Here is an 18,078-nt window from a genome sequence, read left to right as displayed (position 1 = left end):
TGCAACAGGAGGGGTGAGTCAGGAGAGTGGGGAGCAGCTGCAGCCACTCAGCCCAGATGGAGTAAGACCTCGGGAGGCTCACAACGCTGCAGCACAGCTTCCTCCTCTGCAGCAAGAGTCAGTGAACATTTTCCACAGTGTTTCCTCTCCTGTGACTTACTGCTGCAAAATTCAGGCATGCAGTCTGTGGGCCTGCCTCAAGGCTGACACAGCATCAGGCCCCTTAGGGCATGGCATTGAAAAAGCAAGAAAAGCAAATTGCAGGAATAAATTGGACACAGATTGCAACTGTAAGCTACCCTCTCCAACAGTATCTCTCCCAGGATCTCGAAACACTTATCACTTGGGAAGGAGCTTCACTTAGTGGCAACCTCAAGATGGAGGTTTCATGGAGTTTCACATTGTGCTGTACTTTAAGTGGAGGAAGTGTGGGCAGAGATAGGGGCAGATGGCCTAGGAAAGTACAGCATGCCAGGGAAGAGCTGCTACCCAGAGCACTGCAGTATGGATTGCTGCAAATGTCTGTGCTGGACAGAGCTGTGGTGGCAGTGGAAGGAGGAAAGTCCTACCAGGGCAGCAACTCCACTGCTATATGTCTAGAAACACAGACTGCCCCAGCCACTGACTTCAGGAGGGATAAAGAAGGCTGTAGCACGCTGGATACTCCCCTCCAATAAATCTACTGTGGATGTTCTATCCAAGAAAAATGTTTCTGCACAGACCCACTTGCCCCAGAATTGAGTCTCACTGCAGAAGTGTGCAGCTTTTGCCAGCAGCCAGCTCTGACTGTGGCATGAGGGGAAGCATCTTCCTGCACTGCCAACTCTCAACACCCCCAGTCCAACCATAGGACAGACTGACTAAACTGTGGCTCTGAATGTAGCAGTGAAACAGCCATGTCAAAGGCTGTAGACATAAAAAAGGAGAGCCTGGAGCATGGGTAAGCAAGGCCTAAGTGGTTTGGGCTTCCAGAGTTTCCAGCAGCCTTGGATCTGATCTCTTCCTCATGCTTTTCCACTCCAGAGAGGACCCCTGAAGTCAAAGTCCTTAACCAGCCTCTCTTAGAGAGGTCCCAGGGTTAGGGTGTTCACCCAGGGATTGCCTGCAGCTCACTAACCTCTCAAGATGCCTGCGGTTAATAATCACTCAATTAACTCCTCCCCAAGTTCTTTCCCCACCCACAGGAGGATAAAGTCTCTGCCTTAGCCCAGGGAATTCTGAAAGATTCAATGCCCTGTAGGTGTAGGCAATCAATTTCTTTGGTGCAGATTTTCCTAAAATCAAGGTGCTGCAGAGCTGGAACAACCCAGCTACCTCATCCTTGGAGCAGGGTAATGCTTCTGACAGTAGAGCAAGAGGCATTCAGGCTTCTGCTGAGCCATCTGTGGGGAAGTATCTCACCATTTTCTGACACCCACATGCTGGCTTTCATCCACAAGCACTCAGAACCCTTCTGGGCTGACCGTGCAACCTGGGGACCTCATGCCTCCAACACTGTGGATGGATGGATGGATGGATGGATGGATGGATGCCTTCCTACCATTAAGGGCAGTCTAGGATGCCAGGGCAGAGTAAGAGCAGCCCTCAATACACTTGGTGAAGAGCAGCACTTCATGCCCTGCTCTAGCTGGGGGAGAGGTGCAGAAGGACACAGCCATAAGCACAGTAGTGGTGAGCATGGCCGTAGTCCTTTCTGGGCACTGAACACAACTGCTCAGAATGTCCCCTTGGCAAAGGAAGAAACAAATGAGTAAAGGCACTGGCACTGGCCTGCTGCTTTGCCTGTGTTGTGTTCTCCTGTGTTCCACTTTGTAAATGTCATTTGGGCTGTAAAATGTCACTTGATGTCTTTCTCTCCAAGGTGTTTTCAGAAATGCCTGCTCCAGAAAGAAACGTGGCCAAGACTTGCCAGCTATCCTGAGAAGACACACTTTTCTTGTTCTCCAAGAGCACTTGCCAGCCAAGGATCTCAAAATATTTTGCCCTGCTTACTGCATCCCATGGCAGGAGCTTTGTTACCTGAAGCCAATCGTGACCAGCAAGTCCCCCCCTGAGCCTGTGCTACCTTCTGTGCCTCATGGTTTGCTGAGAGCTGTTTCGCTGAAACCTCTTCAGGAGAAACTCCTGGAATATGGCAGTCACAACCCTCAGAAGGATCAGGGAGGGATAGATGTGTGCTGTGCAGCCCAACACAAGGAGAAGTCTCCTACAGCAGGGCTGAGGTGTGACAGCCCTCACTTCTGCCCTCTGTGCATCCAGCCCCAGCTGGGAGGCTGAAAGAAGAGCTGCTTCTCACACCCTCCTTCAAGCAGCATGGGGATTTTATTATGGCCGAGAGACAGCTCCTAAGGGATGCAGGAAGGGGAAAACTGAAGCGGGCTGGTCTCCTGCTCCCACTTAACCTGCTCCGAAACAGAGGCAACCAGACAAAGCGTTGGCTGCGGCTGTTCGTGTGGCCAGAGCAAGGAATGGCCCAGCGGCTGCTGCAGTTGTAAGTGGTTGCACCAACATCACCATCATCCCTCCTCAGGGAAACTGAGGCACGCAGTGGCGACGCGCGCATCAAGCAGCACCTGGGGGACCAAATGGCAGAAGCACTGCGGCCGCTGGCTTCGGGCTGTGACTCCTAGGTTGCCTTACAGACAGCCAACACGCACGGGCGGTAGCCATGGCAGGTGGCTCTTTCTTGAAGCAGCTGGAGCGGGAAATCACCCCAGCACCGGTCAGCGGCAAAGAGAGATCCTCCGCACGGGCAAAATAAAATCCCGCCCCTCGCCTTCGGCGGGAAGAGCAGCGGCCGGCCCGGGGCAGGGAACCCTCCTCCCACTTCGAGGGTGCCCGGCCCCGCTGCGGGCGGCGGGGGCAGCGCTGCGGCCGTGCCCGGCCCCGCTCGCCTCTCGCCCTTTTCCCGGCTCGGGTCGCCTCCTCGCCGCTCCTTCCCCTCTCGCTGGCTCCGCGCTCGCCCCTTCCCCGCTTAAGGTGGCCCCGCGGGATGCGCGGTGCGCAGGAGCCGCTGCGGGCGGCCCTCGGCGCTCCCCCCACCCCCGGCACGGGGTGGCCTTAAATCGGCTCCGCGCCGCGCGTAGCCGCATCGCCGGCGCCGTCTGAAGGCGGGCGCCGCCATCCGCCGGCAGCGCCGACGGGCCGGTCCCGGAGCCGGTGCCGGTGCTGTTCCCAGGGCGCAGGGAGGACACGCCTCCGCCCGGCGGCGGGCGATGCTCCCCCGGCAGCCCCCGGCGCGGTGCCGCCCCGCTCCCGGCTCCCCGGCGTCTCTGCCGTGACCGGCCCATCTCGCCAGGTAAGCCGGAGACCCCGCGCTCGGGCACCGGGGCTTTGGGGGTGGGAGCAGCGCCGGGGATACAGCGGTGACCTTGCGGTCGCTTGGCGCTGGAGGGGTGCTCTGCCCCGCGACCGACAGCTGTATCCCCGAACTTCATCCCTGCTCAGAGCCCGAACCGCGCTTGACGGGGAGCCCCTGTCCTTGCATCTCCCCACACCTTGGTCCGGACACCTTCATGGGGAGCCGCATCCCACTCCCAGGCTGGAATTTTCCAGCTGTGGGGAGATGCTCCCGTTCCTGGTGCCGGGAATCTCGCCACCGGGATCTCCGAGCGAGGGTACCCAAACGCGGGTCCCGGGCACGCCGCTGCTCGCGGGGAGGTTTTATTGCGCCTCTTGGTGACAAACACCGGAGAAGCCAAACTACAGAAGGGCGACAAGGGGGTTTGTGCAGGCACAGGTAGCCTCACAGCTGGGAACCGACCCCAAGTGGGCGTCCCAGTGAGGGGTTCTGGAGAGGTGGACTGGGAGAGGGCAAGAGTTGGAGGTCTGGGGAAGGATTCTGCCCGTTTCTACTCCTGCCTCGCACACGGGTGTCTACCGAGGGATGCACTTGCTGGTTTTCTGGAGCAGTTTGGGGTGGATCTTGCTAGGTGAGTTGAAAAATACTTTTTCTTGGCCTCCCGCTCCAGCCACTCACCCATCCAGCCTCGGGCCAGGGAGGAAGAGGGGGAAGCTCAGCAGCTAGTGCATGACAGAGAAATCACTCAAGGTGCTGCAGATTTGGAGAGAAGCAGCCGGCTCCTCAGTAACTCCTTAGGGAAACTTGCCAAGGGGCAATTTCTGTGCAACTGGAGAGAAGGGGCGTTGGAATCAGCAGGGCAGCACCAAGCATCACCATAGCAGAACAATAATGACAAGCTATAAATACCTGTCTGATAACTTAAAGTCCACAGAGCTCAGCAAGTGAGTGGGGGAGAGTGAGCGATGCAGCCCCTGCAGGTGCTTTCAGCTCAATTTTTGGACCCAGAGGAGGTTTCCTTGTGCAAAGCACATATGCAGAGAGTGTAGCACGGTACAGCAGCTTCACACATGAGTCTGATCACCCACTTCTGCTTGGGCTTAAATTTCATCAGGTGCAAAAAAGGGAAAACGGGTGGGGAGGTTCACTCCTTGTACCTTGGACAACCAGCAGAAGTGCAAGGCATTGACCTTACTAGCCTCAGGCAGGACTAGGAACAGGGGCCATATAGCTCTTCCACAAGCTAGGAGACAGGTGCACAGAGACAGCAGGATAGGAACCTCACAGAAGGGAGGCCATCATTATTGCAAAATGTGATTCCTCAATAGCAGATTATCGGGACCTCAGTCTCAGGCAATAGAGAGGGTTACAGGGCAGGAGGAAGCCACTGGCAGAGCTGTGTGTGACAGCCTGTGTCACATATGTTTGCAGCTGTGCACGCTGCCAATCCTCTTTTCTCCGTGCCCTGGAGCAGGATGTGGGGGCTCCATCACCTTTGGTTGGTGCCTGCTCCACTGTTTCCTGGAATCTATCTGTTGGCAGGCACACCAGGGATACAGACCGAGCGTGAGCCATGGTAGCTGAGTGCACGCTGTGCCTGCCCGGTGTGAGACTCCATGTCTGTGATTCCTGCCCTCCCTCCCCCTGTCCCTCCCAGGAGTGACTTTGGTGTTGCTTCCAGGGCACTTGAATCTGCATTGAATTAAAGCTCTGCAGAGCAGTTAATGTACAGAGGTAGATGTGCAGCTAACACGTCCTATCGGGTGTTTCAGGAATCTGGTGAGACCAAGTTAAAGCTCTGCTTTGGCATTTTCAGTGTAGTAACAATAATAGAAGTAATAATAATGATAATAGTAATAGTAATAATAATTGTAATAATAATAATAGCCAAATCATCAAGGCAACCTTGCAATCCCAAAGCAATTCAACCAGCTGACACAGAGCACAGCTGAGATGCAGTCACCTTTACAACAAAGGGCCTCAGCCTGGCTTGCAAGACACTATTACAACCACGGGATAGAAAGAAAAGCAGTTGGGCTGAGGACACTTGCTCCCACGAAAAGGGTTTTAACAAAGGAAGCTCCAGCACCTTTGGGCTTTGTTACAGTGTCATCTGGGAAGACTGTTGCCTAGGGAGCTGTAGAGAGCTATACAGCAGCTAAATGTACTCAAAAGAGAAAACACTTCCACTATGTACAGCCCTTAAATTCATATTCTTTCTGTGGTTTGGGAATATTTTGGTGCCTAGTGCCTATGTTCTCTAATGACATCTTCCCTGCACTGTATCTGAGGTTGTACTGGACAGTTCAAGGCTGTGTCTCCTGTGTACCCAGCATTCTTTCTTCTTGCCTATGAAGCACTGGTAAAGGTGCTTTTTGGCAGGGAACTTTCCTCTGCTTCAGCAGCAGGCCAGGAGATGTCCTTAGTGTCCGAGATCAAAGTCGTACCTAGCAGGCAGCTTGCTGGCAGCAGCCTGGATTGGATTGACTCCAGCTGTACCCCTGGATGTCTTTCCTCACCTCTTCACCACGGTAATCACCTGCCAGTGACAGTGCTCTACACATCTCTGTGTTTCTCAGTGCCTTCATAACTCCAGCCTCAGCTGCCTCTCTCTCCCAGAAAGCTGGTGCTGCAGGCAGTCACCTCCTGCTTTTCTCCAATGCCTCAGGAGACAATGTTCCTGTTCTGATCATAAGAAGCCACCCCACAACTCCATCCACCTCCTGGAACTACTTCCAAGGCCTCTTCTTCCTCTCCTTAGCACTTTAGATAGCCTTTCCTGTTCACAATGCTTGAGAGCAATAAGGACGTGTGCTGCAAGCTTTCATATGTATGCCTACAAGGGATGAGATATTTGATAGGCTTCAAAGATGCCCTTTACTGAGCATGCAGAATTGCTCTGAGAAAGCTCTGCAATTATTCTGCAGGATGTACACAGGAAAGATGATATCTGTCCCCTTCCTCCTTGTATCTAATTGTTCCTAATAAAAGAAGAAGCCTAAAAAGGACGTAATAAGCCAGACTGGAATCTGGGTCCCACACACCTCCAGGGCCCTGGAGGAGTCTAAAATCACTCTGCCCTTTTTTGCTCCTGGCCTTTCTGCCTAATAATATTAAGCATTACGCTTTACTGCACCGCTTCCCATCCCGAGATCTCCAAGTACCCCGCATGTGTGATTAAGAGCACTCCCTGCCCACATACAGAGCTGTTTGTCAGGATGACTACCCCCTCTTTACAAGGGAGACACGGCAGCTCATCGCGTCAGAGCTGAGACAGCCCCAGATCATCTGTCTCACAGGCGAGAGGCCCCTGCGTCTCTGGGAAGCACTTGCTGGGAAGCAGCTCAGCCTAACAGGACTGCGATTTAAAACCTACCAGTACCACAAAAGGATAATAGATACAGGGCATGGATGAGACTGTGGCTGTCAGCACCCTTGTCTCGAGTGCACACACAACTGCCTAAGGCCAGTTCTTCGAAAGGGACTCTGGTCAGACCCCACTGACTTCTCCAGGCCGGGGTATGTCTCCAAACTGCACCTCAACCCGTGGTCAACACACTCATAAAAACTTGGTCCTTTAATTTTTCATGATGTTTTAGGCTCATAATTAAAAGCTTGAAGTCTCTTTAGCTTGCTGTCATGTGACATTAGTGCTCCTGAAGGCCTTTCCTTAAAGCTCAAATTTATCTACTTTGCCAATGTTCACAGAATCACAGAATCAATGGGTTGGAAGAGACCTTCAAGAACATCGAGTCCAACCCAGCCCTAACACCTCAACTAGACTATGGCATCAAGTGCCAAATCCAATCTCTTTTTTTTAAACACATCCAGAGATGGTGACTCTACCAGTTCAGGTGTTCAATCAACTGCCTTGCTGGCTTCCTCCACCACACAGTGTGGGGGGCTCTCTGACATCTTTCTGCCTGAGATGAAAACATTGCTCTCTGCAAAGTCCTGAGATTTATAAAACATGATCTAAGTTTCCTCATGAGACGCAGCTTCCTAGCCCTGAGACACAGAACTGGGATCCACAGCTCCAGCACAGGCACCTTGAGATTTTGTTTGCTGTTCATCCCTACTCTGATCAGGTAATCCCACTAATGCCTGGTGCACGTAAATGACATTCCTTAAACTGGGGTTAGTCAGCTCAGGAAGACACATGAGGAGGGACACTGGGGTGAAAAACGAAGCAATCAACAACACAGAAGAGGGAGAATGAATACTCCTCTACAGGTCTTTTCTCAGTAGAGGAACTGGACTGCATTCTGGAAAACATGAAAGGTAGCAATTTGATGATAAAAGTAAGTATTTTCTCATGCTGTGCATTGTGACATAAGGAACTCTGTGCTACAAGATGCTGCTGGTGCTGAGTATTGGATTCAGGAAGAGGAGAAATTGTGATGGATAGTAGGTTGTTCATCACTGGACAGGGCAGTCCACTCAAAATAGGTCTAAATCTTCAGGGCTGAACCTCTCACATCCTCTAGCACAGGATTTTTTTATACCTTCCAAAACCCACAGTGCTGATCAATGTAAGACAAAGGACAAAAGGACACAAACAGTCAAGTGAAGATCACTGGGGCATATTTTAATTTTCAGGCAGAAGCAAAAAGAAAGTGTTTTCCAGCCTGTGTGCTGACACTTAGCTCTTGTAGGTTTGGGTTTTGTCAGCTGGAGTGGGTTCAGGTTAACTTCTGCTGAGATTTGAGCTGGTCCAGTGGTGCTTACACTGCCACTTCCCCTGCCCATGTTGTGGATTTTAGCAGACTGCCAGCTACCTGGCAACTCTGTGTGGTGCTGGTCTATGAATAATGCTGCATTGCAAAAGGAAATGGTTTTCTTTGGATGTTACCCCTTGTCAATGAGAGCAAGGGCATTTATTCCCAGTACAGCCAACCTCTAGCCAAGCAAAGTGCTGGGATTACTTGGAGCTGAACAAGGTTAGCAGTCGGGCAATCTCAGCTCTGGATGAAAGATTTTAGAGCAGCAGTGTTGTCTCGTTCTGTAAGTTCACGGTGGGTCTGTGTGTGGGAGTACAGGGCACATGGGAACTGTGATTTGCTAAGCAAAGCAGGATTGCTCCTCGGCAATCCTTGTGTGGGAGAACTTGGAGGAAAAGCCAAGGGCCAGGCAGGCAGGAGTAACTTGCAGACCCTGTGTCCCCTGAGGTGACTCTCCCCTGGGGCATTGCAGGGCAGCCTGGCTTCTAAAGGCACTGTCCTTAAGGGCAGGGTTTTAGCAAGGTCCTCTGCTCCCAAGAAAAATCTCCCAGTGCCTCTTGATAGAATCAGCACAGTTGATCCTTGCCTGGCAGGAGTAGAGGTTGCTGGCTCCTCTCCCCCTTCGTGCCCCAGTTGTTAAAGCAGGTTAACATTCATCTTGCCCTGACCCTCCCTCATTCTAAAAGTTAAAAACAGCTGTAAAGGGGTATTTCTGCTATGACTGGCAGATTTATTTATTTTTATGGTTATGTCCATAGCTATGGATTAGGCAACAGTGCTAGGTCTCATGAAAGCCCTGACAGGGACCACAGCAATGGGACTGACATTCATTGGGGTAATACTGCACAACATACCACTTCAGACACCAGTGCTGCATGAGCCTGGGTGGCAGCGAGGGATCTTGTCCTCTCTGTTATGCTGGGAAGCATTCCCTTCCTTACTGGTCCAGCCATTGGGTTCATTGTATCTCTCCTCCACTTTCTCCAGCACAAGTGCCAGGGTGATCTTAACTTTCTCCCTGCTGATACCTCATCCCCTGGATCCTTCTCTCCCAAGGCCCTTCCCCCAGCCCAGATCCACACAAAGGTGAAAAGGAAGGAGGAGACGATGACTTTCCTATATCTGCCAGCTTCTCTCTCCACCTCTGACGTGAATGAGGCCCTTCATGGTTTTCTCTTGAGCAAACACAGATGCTTTTGTTTTATGGGCTTGTGGGACGGGATGGAATTAATAAATCAGAGCGCCAGTGCTGTGCCGCCACATTCCTGCAATTTTAAGGCAAGATCACACACAAAAAAAGGGCAGAAACAAAATAGGCAATCCCTTCAGAGAGCACTCAGATGATTTGACTGTGCCTCCTGTTTGCTGTCCCACTTGGTCTCCTGCTCCCTCACCCTTGTTCATTCCTCCTCCTCGCTCCTCCGACTTTCACATTCCCATTAACCTCATTTCTTCTGTTCCCTTTCCTCAGGAATCACTTGCAGTCACACCTTAGTTTCTCACCTACACCTATTTTTCTTCCCTTATCTTCCTTTCATTTCTGTTTCTCTTACCCTTGTGTCACACTAAAGTGTGACCAAGGTTTGTTCATCCAGGTATGAAGTTCAATGTCCTGCATGTAGAAGGAATCAAGCCAAAGAATCAGGAGTGTCTCAGCTTTTTCACTGTGGACTGAAATGTCTGCTCTTACACCTGCTTCTTCAACCCCATTTCTGTTTTTCCTCCTAAGAATGTTACTGCCTGAGAAATGCAGTGAATGACTGGGAATAAAACACAAAGTCTTACTGTTCTCCTCTCAGACATGGTATTTAACAGTGTTCCTTTGAGCAAAATTAGATCCTGTCCCAGAACTGGCAGACTCTTTCCTCCTTGAAGGATAACCAGAAATGCTTTGCCTAAAATTAATTCTTTTGAGCCAAATGACAAGTTTTAACATCTGTGCTTGGCTACCACCACCAGGTGGTAAAGAGCTAGGAGAAGATCTTTTTTTTAGTCCCCTGCAATTAGCTAACTGTATGTGGGGCTTCAGGAGGACAAAGTGAACCGTGTGGTTAGTACAGACTACCAGCAAGGAGCTGAGACAGTTTTATTCACTGCACTGGTTGTTTTTTCTCTAATGAGCTTAGGCACTTGAAAGTCATTTCCCCAGAGTGCTTATACATTGTTGTGCTTATCTTACCTGTGGGGGAACTGAGGCACTGAAGCAGGTGAAATGATTTGCCCAGATCCACACACTGACGCATAGTTGCAGCCAGAAAAAGAACCAAGAAATCTTGTTTCACAGTTGACTGCTTTATCCTCTGGCCTCAGAGGAGGCCAGCAAAGACCTTTATCTTGTTTAGATGAGTGGATAGTCATTCCAAGAGGGCGCTGGGGCAAGGATATCTTTCTGTACTAATACGTGTCTTAATGAGTCTTGTTGCTAAGCGGCTTCAATGATAGATCATGCATCTTCTTCACTAAGCATTGAAATAATTTTTTAATCATTAAAGCTAATACAGAATCCTCAGAAACATCCAAATCTCACAGCAGGCGCTGAAATTAGCAAGCAAACAGAAACCAAATCCTGATTTATCCCAGTGCACCTCTACAAAGCCCACAAGCAGTGTCTGCTGAAGTCAAACACAAGCCCAGCTGAGCTGTATCTCAGGGCTGGGCTGGGCAGTCAGAGGCAGGCTGGCAAATCCTGCTGCTCCACGGTCCGCGGCAAGTTTTTTTCCTCCCTCAGACATGCGTGCCAGCTCCTCGTCTCCATGGAGCAATAGGAAAGGAGGTAGGAGTGTTAACCACTGACCCCAGATAGCTGAGGCATCCCCTGGCAGATCTTTAGGAAGGAGAAATTATTTGCATTTTGTCAAGTGTTATTAAGTGGCAGATCTCAGCCTGGTCAACATTGTTCCCCCAGCCTGTTTTTGTTTTCTTTTTGCCCTTGGAACTACCTCCTCCATCCTACTCCCACCAACCTCTTACATTTTCTGTTTTGTGAACAATTAGTTATTTCAGCTGTTCTCTCCAGTCCAGTCCCCTGCTCTGCCTTAACTCACATGTCTGCACTCCAGCATGGGATACTAGCACCCCTTGAACTGTAGCAGCCCACAGGCTTCTCCATAACTCCTCCAGTAATCCTGGTGTGTTTCCCATTCTGGTTAGCAACTCTCATACTGTTTCCTATTTTCCTCAAACCTACAGTGCTCAGCAGCATGTCATCCAATTATAACAGGAGGGGTTTTTTTACAGCCAAAGTGAGGTTTCTAACTTCTATGTTAGAACAGGGCTCTTGGACCATTAAAGAAAACAGAATAAATCTCTTATTACTCGATATGCATTAGCAGTTCCATTACAAAGGAAGTCACAGGACACTGATAAGCATTTTGCTAAAATCATCACTGCTGACCTCTGTGCTGACTTTTAGGGGTGAATATAGTTTACCCCAAAGGATTCTTTGGGAAAGGATAATTTAAAATTGTTCTTACCACCTCAAAGAGCCTCTCTTGTCACCCTCTTGAGAATAAATCCAAGACTGTTCCTGTATCATGACCAGTCTCCCCACTTGTGCTCCTAGTCATGTCAGCCTGCTAGACAAACTCTGTACACTTCTTCCCACCTAGCAGGCTCTTCTGGAGGTGCTGCAGAGGATGCTTGGGGTTCTTTTGTCAACACCAGCTCCTGTTCAGTGGTAGATAAGCTGCCATCTCAGCAAGTTTTATTCATAGTCCATCAAGCCATGCCAAGCCAAGCCACACTTGGACTGTAGTTCTCTTGAAGTCAAACCAAGTCCTGGAACTGTTAAACACTGGTGCAAAATACTCACTAAGCAAGATTTCTCCTCTTGTATACTCCGTTCTGCATTGTACTTACCAGTCTGATAAAATCTGATACCAAGTATTTCTTTCCTAACCCAAACATGGGTCCTAAACTGAACACCAGAACAAACACAAATGGCCTAGAAATTAGTTTTAGCAGCAGAAGCAAAAATCCAGTTTCTTCCTTCTTCCTTCACAAGCAGTTTTTGGATATTTAGAAACTGTTGCTGACCCTTCAAGGGTATTTTTTGCAGAGCTGGTAATGTATGGAGGTATGAATGTGTGAAGCTAGAAATACCTAACCTTGCTTGTTGACCTCCACAAATGTCCTCATAACCAGAGAGAACTTTTCTTCCCCAAGCACAAGGAGGGAGCCAGATTCATCCACACAATCAGTAGAGATTCATATCCATCTCTCAGATTTACAGCAGCAGGCCATTTCTGGTTTTAACAATAAACCGCTCTTTGTCTGCCCTGATCTTCCAGGCCACCTTGGTCTGCCTTTGAAGCTCCAAGGTCTTTCAGACTGCAGAGAAGAGTTCAAAAAAAGTCTAGTTCATCTTTCCTCTCCAGCCAGAAGTATCTATTCATCAGTTATTTTGTCCAAGGCCAACTGGCAGCCCATGAATGTGGAAGGTAGGAAGGACAGCACACCCTGAGTGCAAGGTGTAAGAGCTGGGGAGGCACATCTCCCAGGGTTATCGTGGTTGTATTTCTGCAAAGATGATATTCCAGTCTCAGGAAACAGATCGAGCAGGCAATCTTGCCAGCCCTGGGGGTAGTATCAACACCCTTTTGCATCCAGGCCTAGAGCAGCCTGAAGAACACAATTTCACAGATAAGCCCAGGAGTACGGTAGAGCACAGGCTGACCTCCCTCCCAGGGGAAGGTTTATAAACACTCCATGGAAAGATACTTTCAGACCAGGCTGCTTTCATGTGCAATTAAGGAGCATGGCAAAGAGCAATCCCTTTACAAGCAAGCCCTGTGGCAAGGCCCATGCACTCTAAGAGAGAGCAGTTTGTTTCTCATGCTGTGAGCTCATTTGCCCTCAATTCCCTCACAGCCTTCCCTGCCTTCCCAACAGACTCTTCCATTTTAACTGTGCAAGGCACTGAAAAACAGAAACCAAAACCCACATATTTTTTTTTTCTGGTAGGCTTGGATTGTTGTTAGAAGGGGCATTTGACTTTTGCTACTCCTCAGCTCCATCTGTTCACCCAAATGCATCTACTGCTTACTTTTTCTACAAAATAAAACTTACTCTGATCATGATGCAGGGATATATACTAGCAGCTGCTGCCAGTGCTCAAGTTAGATTTTGCTCCCCTGGCATTCCCGGAAGGTGGGAATTGCATATGGGTCTCTTGTTATCAAACACCTTGGCACGTAATTTGAATGTGGCCTGCCTGTAGTCCAGAGTCAACAGCTTCCCTGTTAGCAGGACAGTCCTAGCAGGACACTGACCATCAGCTTCCTGCCCTTTTTTCTTTTGCTCTCTTCTTCCCTTTTTCTTTCACATGCAGAAGGCAGAAAAAATAAACAGTCTGCTGACTCTAATTTTCATTCTAGTGTTTTTTTAATCAAGCCCAAGCTATACAGATGAGCTGTGGCATTTAAGGTACAAATCAAGCAGTGGACCATAACGTATATCAGTTGCAATAAGACAATTCTCTAGGTGCCAATTTATCCATTCTACGTTTGTTTCTAAAAGTGTCCGCGTGACACTTGGATGCTGCACAGCAAGTGGCAAATATAATGAGTGCTGATGATTTATTTGGAGGAAGAAATCAGAATTAGCATTTAGGACCATCTCAGCCAGTTATAAAGCGAGCGTATTTCACACAGCTCAGAGAGCTGCAACAGCAGAAATGTCCATCAAAGATACCGAAGTGGTGTTTCTCCTCTCTAATCTCACACAACTAACACCTGCATGATGTGGCATCAGTGCTGTCCTGTGTCCTCTCTGTCTTAATCTACATGGAATGGCCACCCACAAGAGCATTCCACACAAAGTTTCTGTTTGCATGATGCTTTTATTGATCACATAACTCAGCCAGCATTCCAAAATAAAAACTCAGGGGAATTCTCGCGTTTACACTGCACTCATTCCCTACCCATCATTCTTTCCATCCAATAACAGATCAGGGCTCTGATTCTTCAGGGGACAAGCACACAAATGTAACCATTAAAATGCCAGTATTTCCACAGATTTTGGGAAGACAGTAGACATATTTAGCTACACTGGTGTTTTAAATGGCATAACTGCTTCCCCACTCATTTGCACTGTGATTTCAGCCACAGCAGTTTCTCCTTTGCTTTCTTTTGCCTTCCCTAGGAGTAATGGGGAAGTCCAGCAGGGAAGAGCATTTCAACATCTCCTTTGAAAGCAGGAGGAAAACAAGCTGTCTAAATCAATCAAGAGTGTGCATTAGTGATAGCATGTTCCTCTGGAGGTCTGCATTTGATGTCATATTGACACATAGCTGAGATCAAAGCCTGTCTCTGTATCCTGGCTGCTACCAGAGGAACAGCATTGGCCTTTGGGCCCCATATCTGTACAAGGAGCTCGTGATAAATGTGATTTTTTTTCTTCCCCCCATAACAAGCACCTGTGAAATGTAATTATCCATCAAATAATGCTTAGTGCCTTTTTCTCTGAAGAAGTAATTCCTCTCCATCTTTGAAAATGTTCTGAAAGGAAATACTATGGGTTTTTCCTGTCTCCTTGTAAAAAAGCTGTAAAATGACAGCTCCCACTCCTGCTGAACAGGCATCAGCTGTTAACTCAGTAGGGAAAGCTCTGAATGAGATATAGAGAAACTTTGGAACAATCCACTATTGTTTTTGCTTCCTTAGAAGCAAAATTTTGCCTCCTTAGGAAAAAAAAATGCTGGTTTTTTTTGTTGTTGTTGGCTAATGCAGATATTGGGCTGATTCATGCTGATACGTTTGGAATTATTATTCTGTAATAGTCATCAGCATCTAAAAAGGACCTCATTTCTGCCAGAGCTCTGCAGCAGGGAAGACAAGCTGACATCTGAATAAGCCCCTGAGTTTCCTTTCAAGAGAGGATAACTCCAAGCTTAGAGGTCTTTCAGGAGAGAGCTAGCTTTCTCAGGAGACATCTGGTACCCCCTGCTTCTCTTCAGGCCTGAGCTGCTAATCTTTCTCTGGGTATTTCTGGCACCCCTGGATTATGGCTCTGCAGTACAGGGAAACTGTGATGGGACAGAGGGCTGTGTCCCTCTGAGTCATGGCCCACCCTTGCTCAGGGGGCAGGAATGCGGTGACAAGTTGTATGGATCAATCGTGAAGGACATTTGGGTCTGGGCTGATTAAAAATAGCCTGGCTTAGACCTCCTTTTTCAGGCTCCGGAAGGCTCCCTGCAAGGACGGGCTTTGCAGCCAAGTTCAAGGTCTAGTCTGTATTCAAACTGGGTTATCTCCATTCCTGCTGATAGCCCAGATAGTGCCTGGATACCCTTGATCTACCTGGGGATAGCAGGCTGAGCCACGTGCTGTCTCTAAAGTACTGGATCCCGTGGGACCTAGCCAGCGGATTTAATTAGCCCCGTCAAAGTGTCTTTTTTGTTTTCTGTTGGTTTTTTGTTTGTTTTTTTTTACTTGGAAGAAATCCCTGTATAAAGCATCACCCTTCTCCAGTCTTTTCTCACACACACAAGCCACATGTCTAGGACAAGGATGCTCTTTGGAAAGGTCCTGTGTCAAGCAGTTTATGGACCAAGCTTTAAGGAATGCTCAACGTGGCTTCATGTGGGCAGTGGAGGGATGGGGACTGTACATGGTGTATTCCCAGGGGACAAGCGTGGTTTGTGGGCTGAAGTAACTGTGCTCCCATATGGTGAAGGCATCAGAGCTGGCAGGAGAAGATAAAGCCTTTCTTTGCATCTGAGGAAAAGGCACAGGGGCTTGGGAAGGGCAGCTGTTTCATTGGGAGTGACTCACTTCCTGGGGAAGTTGTCCCCACAGGAGCCTGCGCACCAAGGGACAGAGTATTGATGGGGCTGAGCCTTGAAACTACACAGCTGCTGGTAGTTCTGCTCTTCCTGCTGTGGGGAAGGACCTGGCCATCCTTCCCTGTATTGTTTTATTATTTGTAGTTCCTTGGGTTTTGTCTCTCCAGGGGACTCGTTTAATTTTCCTTTGCCCTCTCTCCCCATGAGCAGTAGGGGAGCTCTCACCTCATTCAGATTGCAAGTTTCACTTGCCTGCAGCCCTTCAGGTCTGCGGCACAGGGACGATTAAAACTCCCAGCAGAAGAACACTCTTCCACCTTGGGTGTAACTGCAGTCTCCTACTATTGTCTGTGCTCCTGGGAGGTCAAGATCCCAGCTGTGGGATCAGAGCCTTTCTCTTCCCTGTTCATCCCCTCTCCTATGAAGATGAGCTGAAAGAATCGAGGCTGTTCAGCTTGGAGAAAAGAAGGCTCTGGGGAGACCTCAGAGCACCTTCAAATACCTCAAAAGGGCTACAAGAGAGTTGGAGAGGGACTCTTTACAATGGCATGTAGTGAAAGGATGAGGGGGAATGGGTTCAAACTGCAAGAGGGTAGGCTTAGGTTAAATATTAGAAAGACATTCTTCACTTTGAGGGTGGAGAGCTGCTGGCCCAGGTTGCCCAGCACCATTGTTGTGGATAGCCCATCCCTGGAAGTGTTCAAGGCCAGGCTGGATGGGACTTTGAGGAATTTGGTCTAGTGGAAGATGTCCCTGCCCACAGCAGAGGGGTTGGAACTAGATGATCTTTAAAGTCCCTTCCAATCCAAAACAGTCCATGATTTTATGATTAACATCTCCCTTCCTAGAAAAAACTGCTTTTTTTTTTCCCCCCCTTTGCTTTTCAGTCACACAGTTCCAGCAGAGATTAGGGGAGAAATTGCTACTTTCTGAGCAGAAAACCAAATCTGCCTATTCCCTTCTTTTTCCCGTCCCCATAGGACATACAGCTGGATGTGAACCCTCAGGCACTGTCCTTTAAATCTAGCCTACCCTTTCTGTCCTACAACAATGCCATTCCTGAAGACCTGTCTGGGGGCCAGAGGACTCTCACAACTAAGAAATGCCCTGTTTTGACTGTGTTTGCACAGTAATTACCCATGCTTATCCCAGAGCAATAACCCATTCCACCCACTTCTGTGGTTCCTTGAATCCATCCTCCCACTTTATCGTGCACATCTCAAACAGGCAGGCAGCTGCCTGGCGAGGGGAAGCGCTGCAGCATCTCGGCCTGTCTCAATTTTTAGCAGTATTGTAGTTTTGGCTGAAGGCTCTGATGGGCCCAAGGGAACAGGGGGAGAGGGGACAGTGGCTTCCTGTGCATTTCAGCAAGGCAGAGACTGAGCCATTGCTGCTCACCACAAATACCGGCGCTGCCATGAATTATGCATTCCTTGTTTAAAGAGAGGTCGCTCTCATCAATAATTGAAAGCTCCCTGCTCTGCCTTCAGCATCACATCTCCCACACCGGGAGTTAGGGAACTCATGAAATCTGCATGGACTTCCTCAAGGTGGCTAGGGGCTAGGGGAGAGAGGCAGCAAAATACAGGGAAAACAAACCAAAAACCCTACTGACAGCTTTGGTGTGTGAAATTAAGAGTCATCTGCAGCTACCTGCAGGTGTACTCCAGCCCTGCTCCACACACCCCTGTCTCCTCCCCTTTCCACACCTGTCTCCTCCCAGGATACACACACAACGGTAGAGCCATGCGAACATGGCTCAAACCAAGATTAGGGAGCAGTTGCTTGAAACTTTTGGCTCCGTTACCTGAGATTAGTTTGCTTTGGGTGCTTGCCTACAAAATAGTTAAACTGGATGGTGGGATGTTCCCAAGGGATAATTTGAACTGTGAAATTTGTCCCTCTGGGAAGGTAAGGATCTTTAGAGCCTGTGTCTCCGACCAAAACTGTACAGTCCAGGGGCTGGAGTTAGTCCAGCATTCACAGTCTTGTAAGCCTGGCTCAGAGAGGCCAGATGCCCTGAGCCAGAGGCTGGAAAATCACCTTTCTTGCAGAGCAAACTTTTTGAAAGGTATGGTTCTTATTCTGGATCAGGCAGGCAAAGGGCAGAACCAAAATCTCAGAGGAGAACTACTCTACTGCTACTAAAAAACTACTAAAGCCCATGTGATCCTAACCATTTATGAGTTATCAGAAAGGATGTAAATTGAGCAGCTTCTCAACAGGGCTGTAGGAAAACTAGAGGAACTGGAACATGTCAGCTTTATAGTCCC

At 49.0% G+C, this 18,078-nt stretch overlaps 1 protein-coding gene across 3 annotated transcripts in view; it reads left to right on the top strand.

Moving 5' to 3' along the window:
- Positions 1-3,147: 3,147 nt before the first annotated feature.
- Positions 3,148-18,078, top strand: part of LOC107212820 (galactosylgalactosylxylosylprotein 3-beta-glucuronosyltransferase 1-like) — a 28,198-nt gene continuing 13,267 nt past the window's right edge. For 2 of the 3 annotated variants that reach the window (XM_015646544.3, XM_015646524.3), the window contains exon 1: positions 3,213-3,298. The gene's annotated coding sequence lies outside the window, so the exon portion shown is untranslated. Of the gene's footprint in view, positions 3,299-18,078 lie in introns of all 3 variants that reach the window. The other variant, XM_015646535.3, reaches the window with a different exon arrangement.

The sequence above is a fragment of the Parus major genome, chromosome 1, assembly GCF_001522545.3.
Source record: "Parus major isolate Abel chromosome 1, Parus_major1.1, whole genome shotgun sequence".
Taxonomy (NCBI): Eukaryota; Metazoa; Chordata; class Aves; order Passeriformes; family Paridae; genus Parus; species Parus major.
Note: the sequence above shows the minus strand (reverse complement) of the source record. Positions and strands in the feature narration are given on the sequence as shown.